Source organism: Biomphalaria glabrata, chromosome 8 (assembly GCF_947242115.1).
Source record: "Biomphalaria glabrata chromosome 8, xgBioGlab47.1, whole genome shotgun sequence".
Classification (NCBI taxonomy): domain Eukaryota; kingdom Metazoa; phylum Mollusca; class Gastropoda; family Planorbidae; genus Biomphalaria; species Biomphalaria glabrata.
In genome coordinates this window covers 46,909,524-46,924,438 of record NC_074718.1, presented here as the reverse complement: position 1 = coordinate 46,924,438, position 14,915 = coordinate 46,909,524, and the positions used below count along the sequence as shown (strand labels likewise).

Below are 14,915 nucleotides of genomic sequence, written 5' to 3'. Positions count from 1 at the left end.
GAGATATATCAATTATATGAAGACCCACCAATAGTGACCGAAATAAAAAAAGAACAGACTATGTTGGGCAGGTCACCTTGAAAGAATGTCAGATAACAGAGGAGAGAAAATCGTATACAGACAAAAAACAAAAGGCAGGCAACCCAAAGGCAGACCCTGAATGCGATGGATTGATGATGTGGAAGCAGATCTTTAACAGTTTGGGGTTAGAGCGTGGAGACGAAGGGCCCAGGAGAGATCTGAATGGAAGGATGTGTTGAAACAGGCCAGAGCCCTCCATGGGATGGGATGGAATAATAATACATAAAACACTTAACCATAACTTATAAATACAAAAACACAACCTAATGAAATACTCCAAAAGACACAAAGATAAAGTAACAAGTAACATTTCTTATTCCATCTGGTAGGACAATTGGTACAAGTGTTTCTTCCCTATTGCTATTGCAGCAAGGAACATGTTGCCTGAATCATCCAGGGCAATCAAGACTTAGGTGAGTTTAAGTCTGTTATTAACTTACATGACTAGATTAACAAATGGATATGCTTAATCTATAACTCTCTTCTGTTTAGAAAGAGTGTCTGTAATTTATAAAAATGTTTTACTTTCTCTGCAACTTCCAGCGCAGGTAGCGCCTCGTTCAAGTCTCGCTGAGCATCATCTGCTATAGCCTGAGTTTCTTCAGCAGTTGTTTTCGCTTTTGCTTCATCGATAGCCACCTGTTTCTGAACCTGATTGATAAATTGAAAGAAACTGTTATCCATACATATTAAATATTTCATATTGATTAGAGCTCTGAAACAATCCACAGCAGCCATTTCTGAGCCTAATCAGAACATACTAAAATAGATCAAAAGCAGCCTAGAATCTCATTAGTGCATTGAAATACTGATGGAGGTCTTTTGTTCTTAAATGTTGACTGGTTTCTACATCAAATATTAACTTAAATAATCACTCAACTTATAATTGTTATTATCAGTGAATTTTATTACACTGCAATTGTTCAGGGAACAGTACCAGGAAAAAGAAGAGGCAAAGAAAGTGAATGGAAGACAACATCAAAGAGTGGACAAGCCTATCACTGGAAGAGATTCTTGATCTAGTGTTAACTTAAGAGATTTCTTCGAACTTATATTGTGAACATTTCGTTGATGTGATTACTTATTCTACATGGCATGAGCAGCCAGTATTTTATTGGTTTATATTTTGTGATGGCTGAAGTCACCAATATCTTTTGTGATCTATATCTTATATGTAATAAAATTCTTGTCTGCTACAAGAGCGTTTATTAATAATTCAGAATGTTTGTGCTAGTGTACTCACGCACCTGCAAATCTAGTGCGTATGAGAAAGTACTTAATTAAAGAACATTACAGCAATATCTACAACACTCGGACACATTCGCGTCGCAACGCCTACAACCAGAACCAGGCAGCGACAATGAGTAAAGCTATTAACATTTTCTACAGCCTAATCTAATACGTTAGTATTCTTTAGTTGATCCTGATTACATTATAAGATGTCTGAGTAACAAATATATTACTTTTATTATGACTAAAGATAATCCTAGCTTTAAAATATGTCTAAAAAACTAATTGATGTCTGTGGACACTTATAATGATACCATTTGAACTATCCCTTTTAAATACAACTACACTATAATAATAGTAAGGCTTTTTCTTTGAGTCCAAAGATTAATGAGGAGTACAAATTTTACATGGCTACACAGTCCCAGCTGTGACCTGCAACTGCACTATAGAATAGTAGCACAAAAAATGACTAAATTAGGATAAGCATTAAGAATTAGCCACCAGCAATATATATCAGTGCATCCAGAACCAAGGAGATGAACCATTTAGTGACAGTCATAACTTAGATAGAAAGATCAAACTTCTTCCGTTATATCCAGATTTAGCTTACTATATTTACAGCCATCAGCTCTACTACAACTTAGCTATTTTTAACTAACCTCATTTGACAAATCTAATAACTTATTCTAAACCAATAATATATACTTATGTCAAAGTCAAGCAAAAGAACATTACTTTAAGGATAAAAAAATAGAGAAAGATTAAAGGGCTGAGAAGAGTCTCTCTGAAAAGGATAGATTTGTGCAATGGTTGAAAAGGAAGAGCAAGATTTAGTACAATCCAAGATAAATGTTTTTTTTTTACATTAATAACATCCAAAAATGTGAAATAAGTCTGGCTTTATTTAATAAAAAAATATTTATAAGGAAGAACTGACATTTTTATTTTGAAATATTAGAACAATAGACGGTAGTTTCTATTCTAGGATTTAATAGGAAGTGCAATTTATGATCACTTCTTTCAAATTATATTTATTTAGAAGAAATTAGTGTACCTTGTTTTCTCTTGTACCATGGTAATGTACAGGTTGATCAGCTCAAGGTAGGAAGTGGGTGTGGTGTAATAACGACGCTTTAGCTCGGTGAAGAATCTCTCTGACATTTCTGTAACACTCATATGAATTTCTACACACATTTTAGATACATTGTCCTGTAAATGAAATACTCAAACTATTACAAAATTTGTGGGACATGATAGTCAAATGATGAAGCACTTGGCTTCAAACTGATGAGAGGGATTCAAGTTTGAAAAACAGTGAAGAGTTTTAATTTTGAGATTTTTTGGAGGCCCCTCAGTGCACCCAACTTTAATGGGTACCTGATATATGATTTTTGGATGCCCCTGAGTGCACCTACTCTAATGGGTACCTGATATATGATTTTTGGATGCCCCTGAGTGCACCTACTCTAATGGGTACCTGATATATGATTTATTTTGAGGCCTTGAGTGCACCCAACTCTAATGGGTACCTGATATATGATAGGTACAGAAAAGGCAGTTGGCATTGTGCTGGCCACGTGACACCCTAGTTAACCTTTGGTTATAGAAACAGATAAGCTTGTTTGTTAAACATGTTTCAGATGTTACTTCAGAATAGAATATCCTTATTTCCTAGCCCCCACCTCCTTCAGGTTGACAGGGGAAACCAGTGCGCAGAGTTTGAACCCGGGGCATCAAGATGACAGTCTGGAGTAAATACTGCTTGATCAGGCAACACAAGTTTTATTCATCTGCCTTTATAGATCACAAGTTCAGAAAGAGGAACCTCTATATAATATGTGTTTAGGGCAATAAAATAGCAATGTCAAACCTATGTAATCAAGTCCTTTTGATAAAACACCAATGTAAAATGAATAAGAACTTTCTTGTTGTAATGGTTCAGATGCTACGCTTAATTGTAACTTGTTGACAAAATATTTTGCTACAAAATATTCAAATTTGTTTTGCTCTAAATTAAACATTTCTTGTATGTCTATTTGTATTAAGTGTCAATATTAATATTTTTTTAAGAACAATTTTAACTATTGAGTTTTGTTTGTTTACTTAAATAGTAAACATTATTTGTTTGAAGATTAGTTTGCTTCATATTTTTTAAGTGGTAGTTTCTAGAAAAATGCAAGTCAAGTTTTTCAATTGAAGACTTGAGTGAATGTTAATGATCATAGATATTTGAGAATCACATTTTCTTTCTAATGCTCAATAAAATAATAATTTAGTGTAAAACTTACTTTGATTTCATCTGAACATCCTAAAGATACGGTTTTAAAGAAAGACTGTGCCACTCCTAAAAGAGCTTCTTTCGGCCATTCAATGAACCAGTCTATGGTGCAACAGTTGACCAAAGATGGAAACATCTGGCATCTTGATCGAAAGGCAGAGCCCACCGGAGACATGCACAATACTATGTGCAGATTATTTCTGGAAAAAAATACAGACTGATAAAGTGCAATTAAATTTAAAGGACAGCTTTACAGAAAATAATATTAAACAAATTTATTATGTCTGGATTAAAATATTACAACAGTACAGAGTCTTAAAGAATTTATTTCTCTGAAAAGTTTTCTTCATAACCATCAAAATAATTTTTCTATCTTATCAGTCTACAGATATTCCTTGTTAATCTAGTTATGCACATTAATTTTAGACCTTAACACTTTTGTAATTTCAGCTCTTTTGTTTTCTTTTTAAGAATGTCCAAATGAAGATCTAAAGGGTAAAAGTGTTGACTCTATCACTACATGATATCTATACTCTAAATTCACTTTAATTGCTCTCAACAAATCTGCAACTAATAGTTCATTCTTGAGTGCCTTCTAATCATCTTGTCTTTACTTACTTTTTTTTTTATTTTGTAAAATAATGTTTTACATGTTTCGGATGTTCCTTCAGAGTTGAAGATAGTTTACTTCCTAGCCCAAACCTCCCGCAGGACGACGGGGGATGGGAGCGGGCAGGGTTTGAACCCTCGACCGTCGATAAATCCGAACGACAGTCCAGCGCACAAACCGCATGACCAGGCAGCCATCCTAACTTTTAACTTTTACTGTGACTGTTCATTCGTCAAATATATATTTACCTATGCATGCACAAATTGTTAACTTGTATCACATACAAAGATTATATTTTCAAACTTGGAAATCCAAAACAGGATTACAATTTACAATGGCAACCAAGCCCCATGATGACCTTCTGACCACTGTTAAAAAACACAAGTTAAGACTGTACAGTGAGATTCTCAGGGCTCGCAAGAACTTGTCTGCAGGTAACAGTACCAGGGAAATAAAGAAGGTGGTGTAAATGGAAAGGATTGGGAGGACAACATTAAGGAATGGATGGGGCTGTCTACGGAAGAAACTCTAATCCTGATAGAGAGAGAAATGGAGAAAAACTGTTAACAGATGTTTATGGTGCCCCAACAGTTCAACAGACTGAATGACAGGGTAAGGTGAAGATACCCATATGTATGTAGTGCTACACACCAGTCAAGTGACAAGCACAATTCTCTGAACAGATGTTTATGGTGCCCCAACAGTCCGACGGACTAAATGACAGGGTATGGTGAAGGATGGCTGCCTGGTCGTGCGGTTTGTGCGCTGGACTGTCGTTCGGATTCATACATGAAATATAGTAAGGTCATATGTGCCTGACGGTTAAAACAATAATGTCAACTGTACCTGACACAATGGATACAGTTAGGTCTAGTGTCATTTATACATGAAATATAGTAAGGTCATATGTGCCTGACGGTTAAAACAATAATGTCAACTGTACCTGACACAATGGATACAATAGTCATAGATAGCATCTCTATTTACTTCAGGAATTCCTGCCTCTTTAGCACCTGGTCTGCAGCCTATTATCAACCTCTCATACTCGTCAGGTTCAAACAAGTTTGGAACTTCTCCAGAGTTCAGCATGTTGTTAATATCTTCTAGAAATTCTTCTACCACAATCTGTAAGATGACAAAACTCACATATTTTTTTCTGTCTTTATGTAGTATAGCTAGCACATTAAAAAATTATTGAGCAGTGGTGCACATGTATGATTATTGATGTTTATGGTCAATTATATTGAAATTAGTGCAAGGGAAACATTGATGACAAGGCATTTGACCACCATCTTTTGTAAGACAAGTTTTGTGGATGTTATTTTGTTGTGGCCATATTTAGAGGGGATCATTGTGACCTACTTGTAAAGGAATGTTATCTAAACAAATTAAGTGGACACCCATAAAGGCAAGACACAGATAGTCAAAGGTAATTGTACTGAGAAAGGCTTCAAGATAATGGATTGCTTTGTTTTGGAAAAAATTCCAAGAGGATGGGAGAAGGGTTGCATTGCAAGAAAAAACAATTTCTAAAACTAGTTAAAATGTAGATTCTATTGTTGCTAATTGAAAAAAAAAAAGTGCATAAACACTAAATATTTTAATAAGACATAATAATATGGACTAATTAATTAAAATAAGTACTATATGCATAGTTCTATACAGGATTTTACAAATCAAGTTTTCATATAGATCTAATGATTTTAAAAATGTTTGTTATCTTTAATGATCTCAGTATAGGCATAAAATGAATATTTGTGTATGCAATATACAATTTTTAGGTTATTTAAATATCAAATATTTATGACTATGAAACTGATCAAATAGACAGTTTACACCAATCTACTTTTATCTACAGTAGATCCAATGGCTTTTTAACCTGTCTTGACTTATCATCAAAATGAAGAAACTGCATATCCTGATCAGGGACTGCTGTTCACGACAATAAGGTGCACACCTACCATTTGCAAGAAAAATCACAAAAACTAGTAAATGCTCTGGTTGTTGCATGTCAAGGGTTCAGACTTACAATAAGTCTCACCAAGACTCAAGTCTTGCACAAGAAAAAGCTTCTGCAGCAGTGGCAAGACTCTCTAATTATGTCTGGGAAAATACCAAACTGACCACAGCGACCAAAAAAGCTGCATAGTGTGAACTCTTCTTAATGGTAGTGAGAGCTGGTCAACAAGCATACATCACGAGAATAGATTAAACAGTTTACCCTTGCACTGCCTGTGACACATAATGTCCTTTTCCTGCAGGGTTTGTGTCTCCCATCAGGAAGTTTTGAAATTAGCCAATACACACAATATCTATAATATTATGACACAGAAAAAGACTAATTTGGCTTGGACATGTCACTTGCATGCCAAATGAAAGTTTCCTAAGCCCAACCACTATGCCAAGATTATGGAGTCTCACCCAAGGGATGTCCAAGACTAACCAAGCAAGATTTGATGATTTGATGATCACAGGCTTCAATGAAAGTATGTGGGAGAAGAATCACCCAAGATTGGACATACTGGTACAAACATCACCCAAGATTGGACAGGGTGAAGGTAGACTGTGCACACTGGTACAAACATCACCCAAGATTGAACAGCATGAAGGTAGAATGTGCACACTGGTACAAACATCACCCAAGATTGAACAGCATGAAGGTAGAATGTGCACACTGGTACAAACATCACCCAAGATTGGACAGGGTGAAGGTAGACTGTGCATACTGGTACAAACATCACCCAAGTTTGGACAGCATGAAGGTAGACTGTGCATACTGGTACAAACATCACCCAAGATTGAACAGCATGAAGGTAGACTGTGCATACTGGTACAAACATCACCCAATATTGAACAGCATGAAGGTAGACTGTGCATACTGGTACAAACATCACCCAAGATTGAACAGCATGAAGGTAGACTGTGCATACTGGTACAAACATCACCCAAGATTGAACAGCATGAAGATAGACTGTGCATACTGGTACAAACATCACCCAAGTTTGGACAGCATGAAGGTAGACTGTGCATACTGGTACAAACATCACCCAAGATTGAACAGCATGAAGGTAGACTGTGCATACTGGTACAAACATCACCCAAGATTGAACAGCATGAAGGTAGACTGTGCATACTGGTACAAACATCACCCAAGATTGAACAGCATGAAGGTAGACTGTGCATACTGGTACAAACATCACCCAAGATTGAACAGCATGAAGGTAGACTGTGCATACTGGTACAAACATCACCCAAGATTGGTCAGCATAAAGATAGACTGTGCATACTGGTACAAACCTCATTGAGAACAAAAGGAATGAAGCAGCTAGAGACAAAAAGATGATAAAGAAAGCTGTCCTGTCACATAGCCCTTTAACAAGTGCATTCATATACACTAACTGTGGCAAACATTGACACTTAAGAATTGGCTTGTTTAATAACACCAGATTCTGCCCAGACTCAAGAAAAAACTAAAACCGATGATGCATCTAGGCTTATCCATTGTCTTTCAAATAGAAGAAGCCATATAGTATAGTACCAGTATAAGATTTTTCAAATATTAATATGTATCACATTAGTTTGACAAACACACATGATCACACAGATATTCACATACATACAGTTTGACAAACACACATGATCACACAGATATTCACATACATACATATGTATCTCTCTCTCTCTATATATATATATATATATATATATATATATATATATATATATATATATATATATATATATAAACTCTTTTGCCAACCTGTGTATCAGTAAATAAAAAAATTGTGGGTTTATTTTGAATGCCTGCTGTATCATACAATTTTTTCAGGTCATCGTGGAATGAAGAATAGTCATAGCCTCGAAAGAGCTCAATCTGGAAGCAGCGATAGTTACACATGTGGGCAGACAATCTGCACACAAAAAAAAATAAATCACATACTTAGGTGTGTTTTTATCTACTAGTATATATAAATGTTCTTTTAAAACTGTAAAAAAATGATTATTTTAACTCAACAATCTGGTAAAAATATTATAGATATTTATATATTGAACCTTGTTAATGACTGTTTTCCTGTTCCTCCCACTCCAACCAATAAGGCATTGCCTCTTTCTTGTTGAATCATCCTGACTAGTCGAGTAATATGTTCCATTGCATCCATAAAGAACACAAGACGCATTTCTTTAGGTGATGTAAGGTTAAGGTCATCTAGATACTGTCTCAAACAGAAGGAATTTCTACATAAGTAAGTATTAAAAGCTTTGTAGAGTTCTATATATTTTAATTTAGTTGATTTAATAAAATATAGAGGTTAGACTATGAAGTGCTTGATGATAACTTTTGAAATGGTTAAAAACATTATACCTATGTAACTATTTGAAGTATAAAACTAAGTTTCCAAATGTCTAGAACTTTATCGTTCTATTTTGTTATTTTCATATGAAATTTTCATTACAAAATATAAATTTTAGAAATCATTAAATAGCAGTTTGTTACCTCCCCTAAAACATGTTGAAGTTTGTTCATGTCAGATATCTCCTCATAAAATTTCTCTTCTGGTGGGCATCCCATCTTCATGAAATTACCAAACAGTAAAGGATCTTTGATAAATGAATGCGGATCAAAGTTCTGAAAATAATTAAAAGAATTCTTTACTGAAATTGGCATTGATATTTGATGAGGGTCAGATGTTTGGAGTTAATTTTAAAAATTAAAAAAAATTGACATTTGTATTTTAGATAGGATGGCCAAGTGATAAAATGATGGTCTAATAAATAGGGTAGTAAGATCTTGACAATCTCAGTTCAGGTCAGGAGAATGAATGAGATTTAGGCTGGTTTGTAGCTTCATTATTCATGCTTATGGTAGTGCGCTATGGTCCAATCTCTTTTTTTGTGAGAGTATGGGCTATCCGTGAGAAATTTCTGTGCTGCCTTCAGGAACCCAGCAAACACAACTCAGATCTTAGTTGGGTTATGAGCTTGAGCCCCTTTGATGGATAGCACAGCAGTTTAAGCTTTTCCGCCACTCTTCACAGATCCTCTCCCCCCCCCCCCAATTATAAATGAAATATAAATTCCATTGCACTGAGCTAACTAAAAACTATTAAACATGTATGTTATGGAGTGTGTGCCCATGTTTGTATTGACAGAGAACTGTTGCTGCTAAATTCAGATTTCTACAGTTGGTAAAAGAAGCTTAGCAGCTGATGAAAGAAGTAGGAGATGAGAGACAGAATGTGTGTTGATTGTAGGTGTTGAAACATTTTCAGAATTTATTTAGAGTTTTGTATCAAGTAAGCTAAATGCTTACTAGAACTACAACACAATGACAAGCTCATCAACAATGGAATAAATTTCTATACAAACATTCATCAATCTGAAAGAATGTTCACATTGTAATATGAATAGGAACAAGACTGTTTGCACTTCTTACACCAATTTAAGAGCATTGACCTAAATGTTCACATTTTAAAGAGTTATTAATAAAGATTATTTTGCCTCTATTGATGCTATTACTTCTATTGATGATTGTATTTATTTCAGTTCTAATTAACATTACTGATTAGATTGGAAACAATAATTAAATAAATTAAAAATAATGATAACAGTAATTTAAACATAACCTCATTGAATGTTTGGTACAATATTTCTGCCATAAGTTTGTGGAAGAAAAGCTTGTCTTCATTGTTAATCAGTCGATCATGGAACACTCTTTGAGTCTCGTGAATAAATAGACGAACAATTTGAATTTTTTCACGGAAGATTCCTGCATCAGCCTGCAATATACCTACAAAACAATAAAATGTCATTACAAATTTGAAAATTCTAACAGAAAATGAAATTGAGATTCTAGCAATAAAATTACAAGGAAATGGTTTGTTAAAAAAAAAAAAAAAAGAGTAAAAGTGAAAGAAGAAATAGAATTTTTGCTTTAATTTCATCCTATGAAAATATCAATCTAAAAATACTATTAAAAAAAAAAATTCAGAAAGTCCAAACCATTTTTGTGAGACTTTGTAATCTATTTTTAAAAAATGTGTTTAATTAACCCCTGCTCTTGTTACTGTAAATTAATGTAGCTCTAATTAAAAAATCTGTGCTTTTATTGTGGAACTATTTAAAGTTGTTTGATATGAAATTGAATTTATCAACTTCTTCATTGAAGAGCTGTTTCTCAATAATGTTAGTTTACTTTTATTTGTAATCAGAACCAGTCTGCATTCTAGGCCTTATGGTCACTCTCGAGCTTTGAGGTGATAATAATTTTCAAACAACAATTCTTTCACTTAGACATTCTACAGCTTTGTTTTCTTTTCATAGTTTCTGATTCACAGTACTAGTCGAACAATATTTTCAGTGGTATTTTAAAGCTATTTTCATATCATCTTGCAATTAATTATAATTATATCAACAGTAATTATTATAATATGGGATATTGAAAAGGTGCAAATTTCATGAAATTTTGTTGTTTAAATGCTTAGTAGCAGACAATTTATAAAGTAGAATGCTGACCTTGGACTACTTTAGAAAGGTCTCTCAGATTGAAAACGTAGTGAGATTTGGCAGGCGTAGGAAGTAGGTCTGAGCTCATTCTAAAATAGAGTTCAACAGCTGAGTTAACTATTGGTTCAGCTAATGTACGGGCATTGCGAGAGAAGTCTAGTAAAAACCCATTGATGATTGCCTGGAAGTAAAAGTGAAGTCAAACATAATAGGCCCAATAACCTAAACTATGTTTTTATTATTAAGTAAATACTTTGTTCAATGACTGAAAGAGGCCAACAAAGTCTTTATGAAATGTATTTTAATTTACTAGTCAAAAAAGTTATATTTTATCTAATTATCTTTTTTTTTTTCCACAAATAGTTGAAAACATTTTATATTTCAATAAATTGTAATTTATTTCAATGTGTGTTACAGGACAGACATTCTATCTGAATTGAAGATTAGAACATCCTAGTCCAGACCTGACAGGAGTTACCAATATGACAACATTCACAAATACTAAATGACCAGGCAGTTTACCCTGACATTTGAGAATGCAGTCAATACAATTTACAATCACTATTTTTTAACTGAAAATATATATTACACTCAATATTAATATTTTAAGTATAAAATATCAATACCATTAAAAATTAAATTATAACATGTTTAAGTGAGGCCCTTGTTAAAATGGTTGCCTGATGATACGGTAGGAGCTCTGGACTATTGTCTGAATGGTTCCTAGTTCAAACACAGTCACCATCCTCCACTACCTGAGGGAGGTTTGGGCTACAATGTAATAATCTTTTAATTTTGAAGGAACATCGAAAACACATAAAAAGCAAAAACAAATATTGTACTAAAGAAAAGTATCCATAAAAAAAAACAACTTACTAAAAACATCTGTTTTAGGCTCATTTCAGTTGGGGATGGGATGGTGAACATGGAAAAATGTTGAAATAACCTTGGTGACACAGGATTTCTACCGCCACCAGGAGGCGAACAGGCAGCAGCAAGGGTTACATCCTGTAACAGAAAAAATTGTTTGAGTCAGTGCACAAAGCTGTGTAGCAGTGCATCAGCTTTTTTTCTTTTAAAATGGACTAAAAGAGAATTTGAAAGATTATTTCATGGAATCTTGAACACAGGATTAAATATGTCCACTTTGCTGATTGTCAGTAATGGTTTCTCTGGTTTGATGATAGATTATTTTGTGAAAGCCTATATATCTCCACACCTGTACCTTCTTGGCAGCACTAAATTCTCTATATAATTCTGATAATATAACTTCTGGTAGCCCAACTTTCACTTCAGAATAGATTCAGAAACAGGACTATCATTTCAAACCAAATTTCTTAAGTGAAATAAACACTCAAAATATCTTTAAGAATGTTAAATATTAAAAGTGCTACTTGAAACTCTTTGCTGAGTGAAAATATTTGAATTAAATTGATCATCTGAACTTCTGTGTTGCAAAGCCTATTTATTCTCTTATCAAAATCTATCCCATCATTTAATGACATTAACACACACACATATATACTTTTTTTTGGGGTAAGTTTCTACAAGGCTGGAGGAGTAAAGATGATAAAGACACTTTTTAAGATTTGCAACAGGATCTGGCAGTCAAGAGACTGGCCCAAGCCCTGGTTTCAATCACTCATCATCACCCTGCTAAAAAAAGGCTATTTGCAACTCTGTCAAAACTACCATGCCTCATAAGCCATCCCAGCAAAGTCCTGTTAAAAATTATATTATACCATCTAAAACCAATAGATGACAAAAATTTTAGTAGGACAAGCAGGTTTAGACAAGGTCACAGCACAACAGAAAAAAATCCTAAGCTTCAGGGTACTCTGTCAAGTCTTAATAGATTTTAAGAAAGCTTTCAACATCAAAGGTTACAAAGGTACTGCAAGCATTAAAGGAAGAAAAATTACTAACTTGTGCTTTGCTGAATACATAGATGGTCTGGCAGGGACTAGCTTACTAGTTGCTCAAAGACAAGACTTCCACAGCATAGGGTGTGCAAATCAATGTTGAAAAAACACTAATTATGACTCTAATAGCCAACAGACATTAGTATTGGAGGCTTAAAGAAAGTTGACAAGTAAATTTAAATACCTAAGAGCTATTGTTTCAGATAAAGAAACCAAAACTGAACTACTGGCCAGTTCACAGGAGCACTTGGTTAACTCATAGCAATTTAGAAAGACAAAGGTATAGCCCTCCACACTTAAATCAGACTTTGGCCATGGCCACATTCTTATATGCTTGAACTGCAGAACTATAGAGGAGGATCCTGGCCATAGATATATGCTACAGAATGATCCTAATTATCACATACAAAGACTGAAACATAAACAAAAGATTAGATACTGGATCACAATGACAATCGGGCCCAGAGATGACCAGCTAACCACTGTCAATAACAGAAAACTAAAACTTTATGACCATATTCCTTTATGACCACAAGGTCTTCAGGGCTCGCAAAAAACTTTCTGCAGGGAACAGAACCAGGAAATAGAAGAGGCAGCACAGAAAGAGATAGGAAGACAACATAAAAGAATGGATGACCAGTCATTGAAAGAGATTCTATTAAAGGCAAAAAAAAACAACCAGAGAGGAATGGAGAACGACAGTCGACAGATCATGCGTGGTGTCCCAACAGTTAAACAGGCTAAGGGATAGGTGAATTCTTTAAATGATATTTGCAATGACAAAATTGAATACTTTTATATTTATGCCTATTTAAAACAACTTTATAGTCTCTTCACAGCTTGTCAGTCCAAGGTAGAATTAGTTTTAATGATTTCAAAATTGCAGTCAAAGAGGGTTTCCAGTATGAGCCATTCTGAATCTTTTAAAATTATTTAACATTTTATATCATGGCGAGCCAGTATATTAAGAATGCTACCCTCTAAATATATAAAGGGTAAAAAAAAGTGGTCCACATTGCAAGACTCTCCCCATTGTTCTTTGGCTGTGTTATCATGCCAGGTACATCAGTTTACAAGAATCGATTACAAGGTCGCCACACTTTGTCATCAGTGTATATAAAAACAAAGAGATGCCCCTGTACATTAGAGAACTGATTACTCCATAAGTCCCCCAGAGAGCCCTACGCTCAATGGACTCAACGCTTTTAGTGGTGCCATGTTTCTCCCTCAAAAGCTACGGTCTGCGGGCTTTTTCAGTGCACGGACCCAAGGTTTGGAACACACTCCCCATTGATCTCAGACAGACAACATGCTATACCACTTTTAAGAAGGACATTAAGACCTACTTGTTTAAAACTTTTTTAGATTAGTTTTTCATTTCTATTGTCGTGTTTGTGTTTGTTACAGCGCCTTGAGCCTACATTTTGTTTGTTAACAGCGCTTTATAAATAAAACTATTATTATTATCAGTTTAATCAAAAATCTTCAACTCATACACATGCACTCAAACAGTAAACATTTTGTTATCCTTTATGAAAAAAAAAAACGTTCGCAATTATTTTTAGCACTTGAATCTCTTTCCAGGTCATTGTTTCTCTGTCATATAAACCATCAAAGTCTAGATACTGTCGTAAAAGTTCAATAGGTGGCTGAGAGCCGTACGTGTCCAGTTTGGGCATGTTGAGATCGTCAATAAATATGACCACTCGTTTACCTTGAGGTGCACCTGTACACAGAGAAAAGCATGACAGAAGGACATTGGTATGAATAATGAACATTGATCAAAGTTTTGAGGAATTAAGATGTAAGTCTACTGGTACTTTTCAAGAGTTGTATGTTACTACTATGGTCTTGTATGTCAGCCATTGTTACGTTTTCATATTGGATGAGACTATTTAGACATGTAAACGACAAATCACAGTTTATAAATACTTTAATCTTTATTAACACTGAAAACACTTTCTTGTTCATAGTCCTCCATTTCGGTTCTTCTTTCCTTTCAACACGCAATCGCACCATTTCACATTCACACTAAGATGCGCACCGTAACACCCCCCCTGTTTAACAAGTTCGATGCACATCGAACGTCCAAATTACAAATCACTGAATATATTATCAGACTATTCCAAGTTAAAACAAATCGGTAACATATAAAACCATAATGTAATAACTAAACAAAATCAAACACAATGTCATGTTAATACCAATAATATTCCAACATGGAATAACAATTATATTCATCACAATAATAACTGTTATTATGAGTAATTGAAACCACTTCTGTTAACAT

At 34.4% G+C, this 14,915-nt stretch overlaps 1 pseudogene; it reads right to left on the bottom strand.

Moving 5' to 3' along the window:
* The window catches only part of LOC106061596 (dynein axonemal heavy chain 6-like), an 84,619-nt pseudogene that overhangs the window by 37,444 nt on the left and 32,260 nt on the right, over window positions 1–14,915 (bottom strand).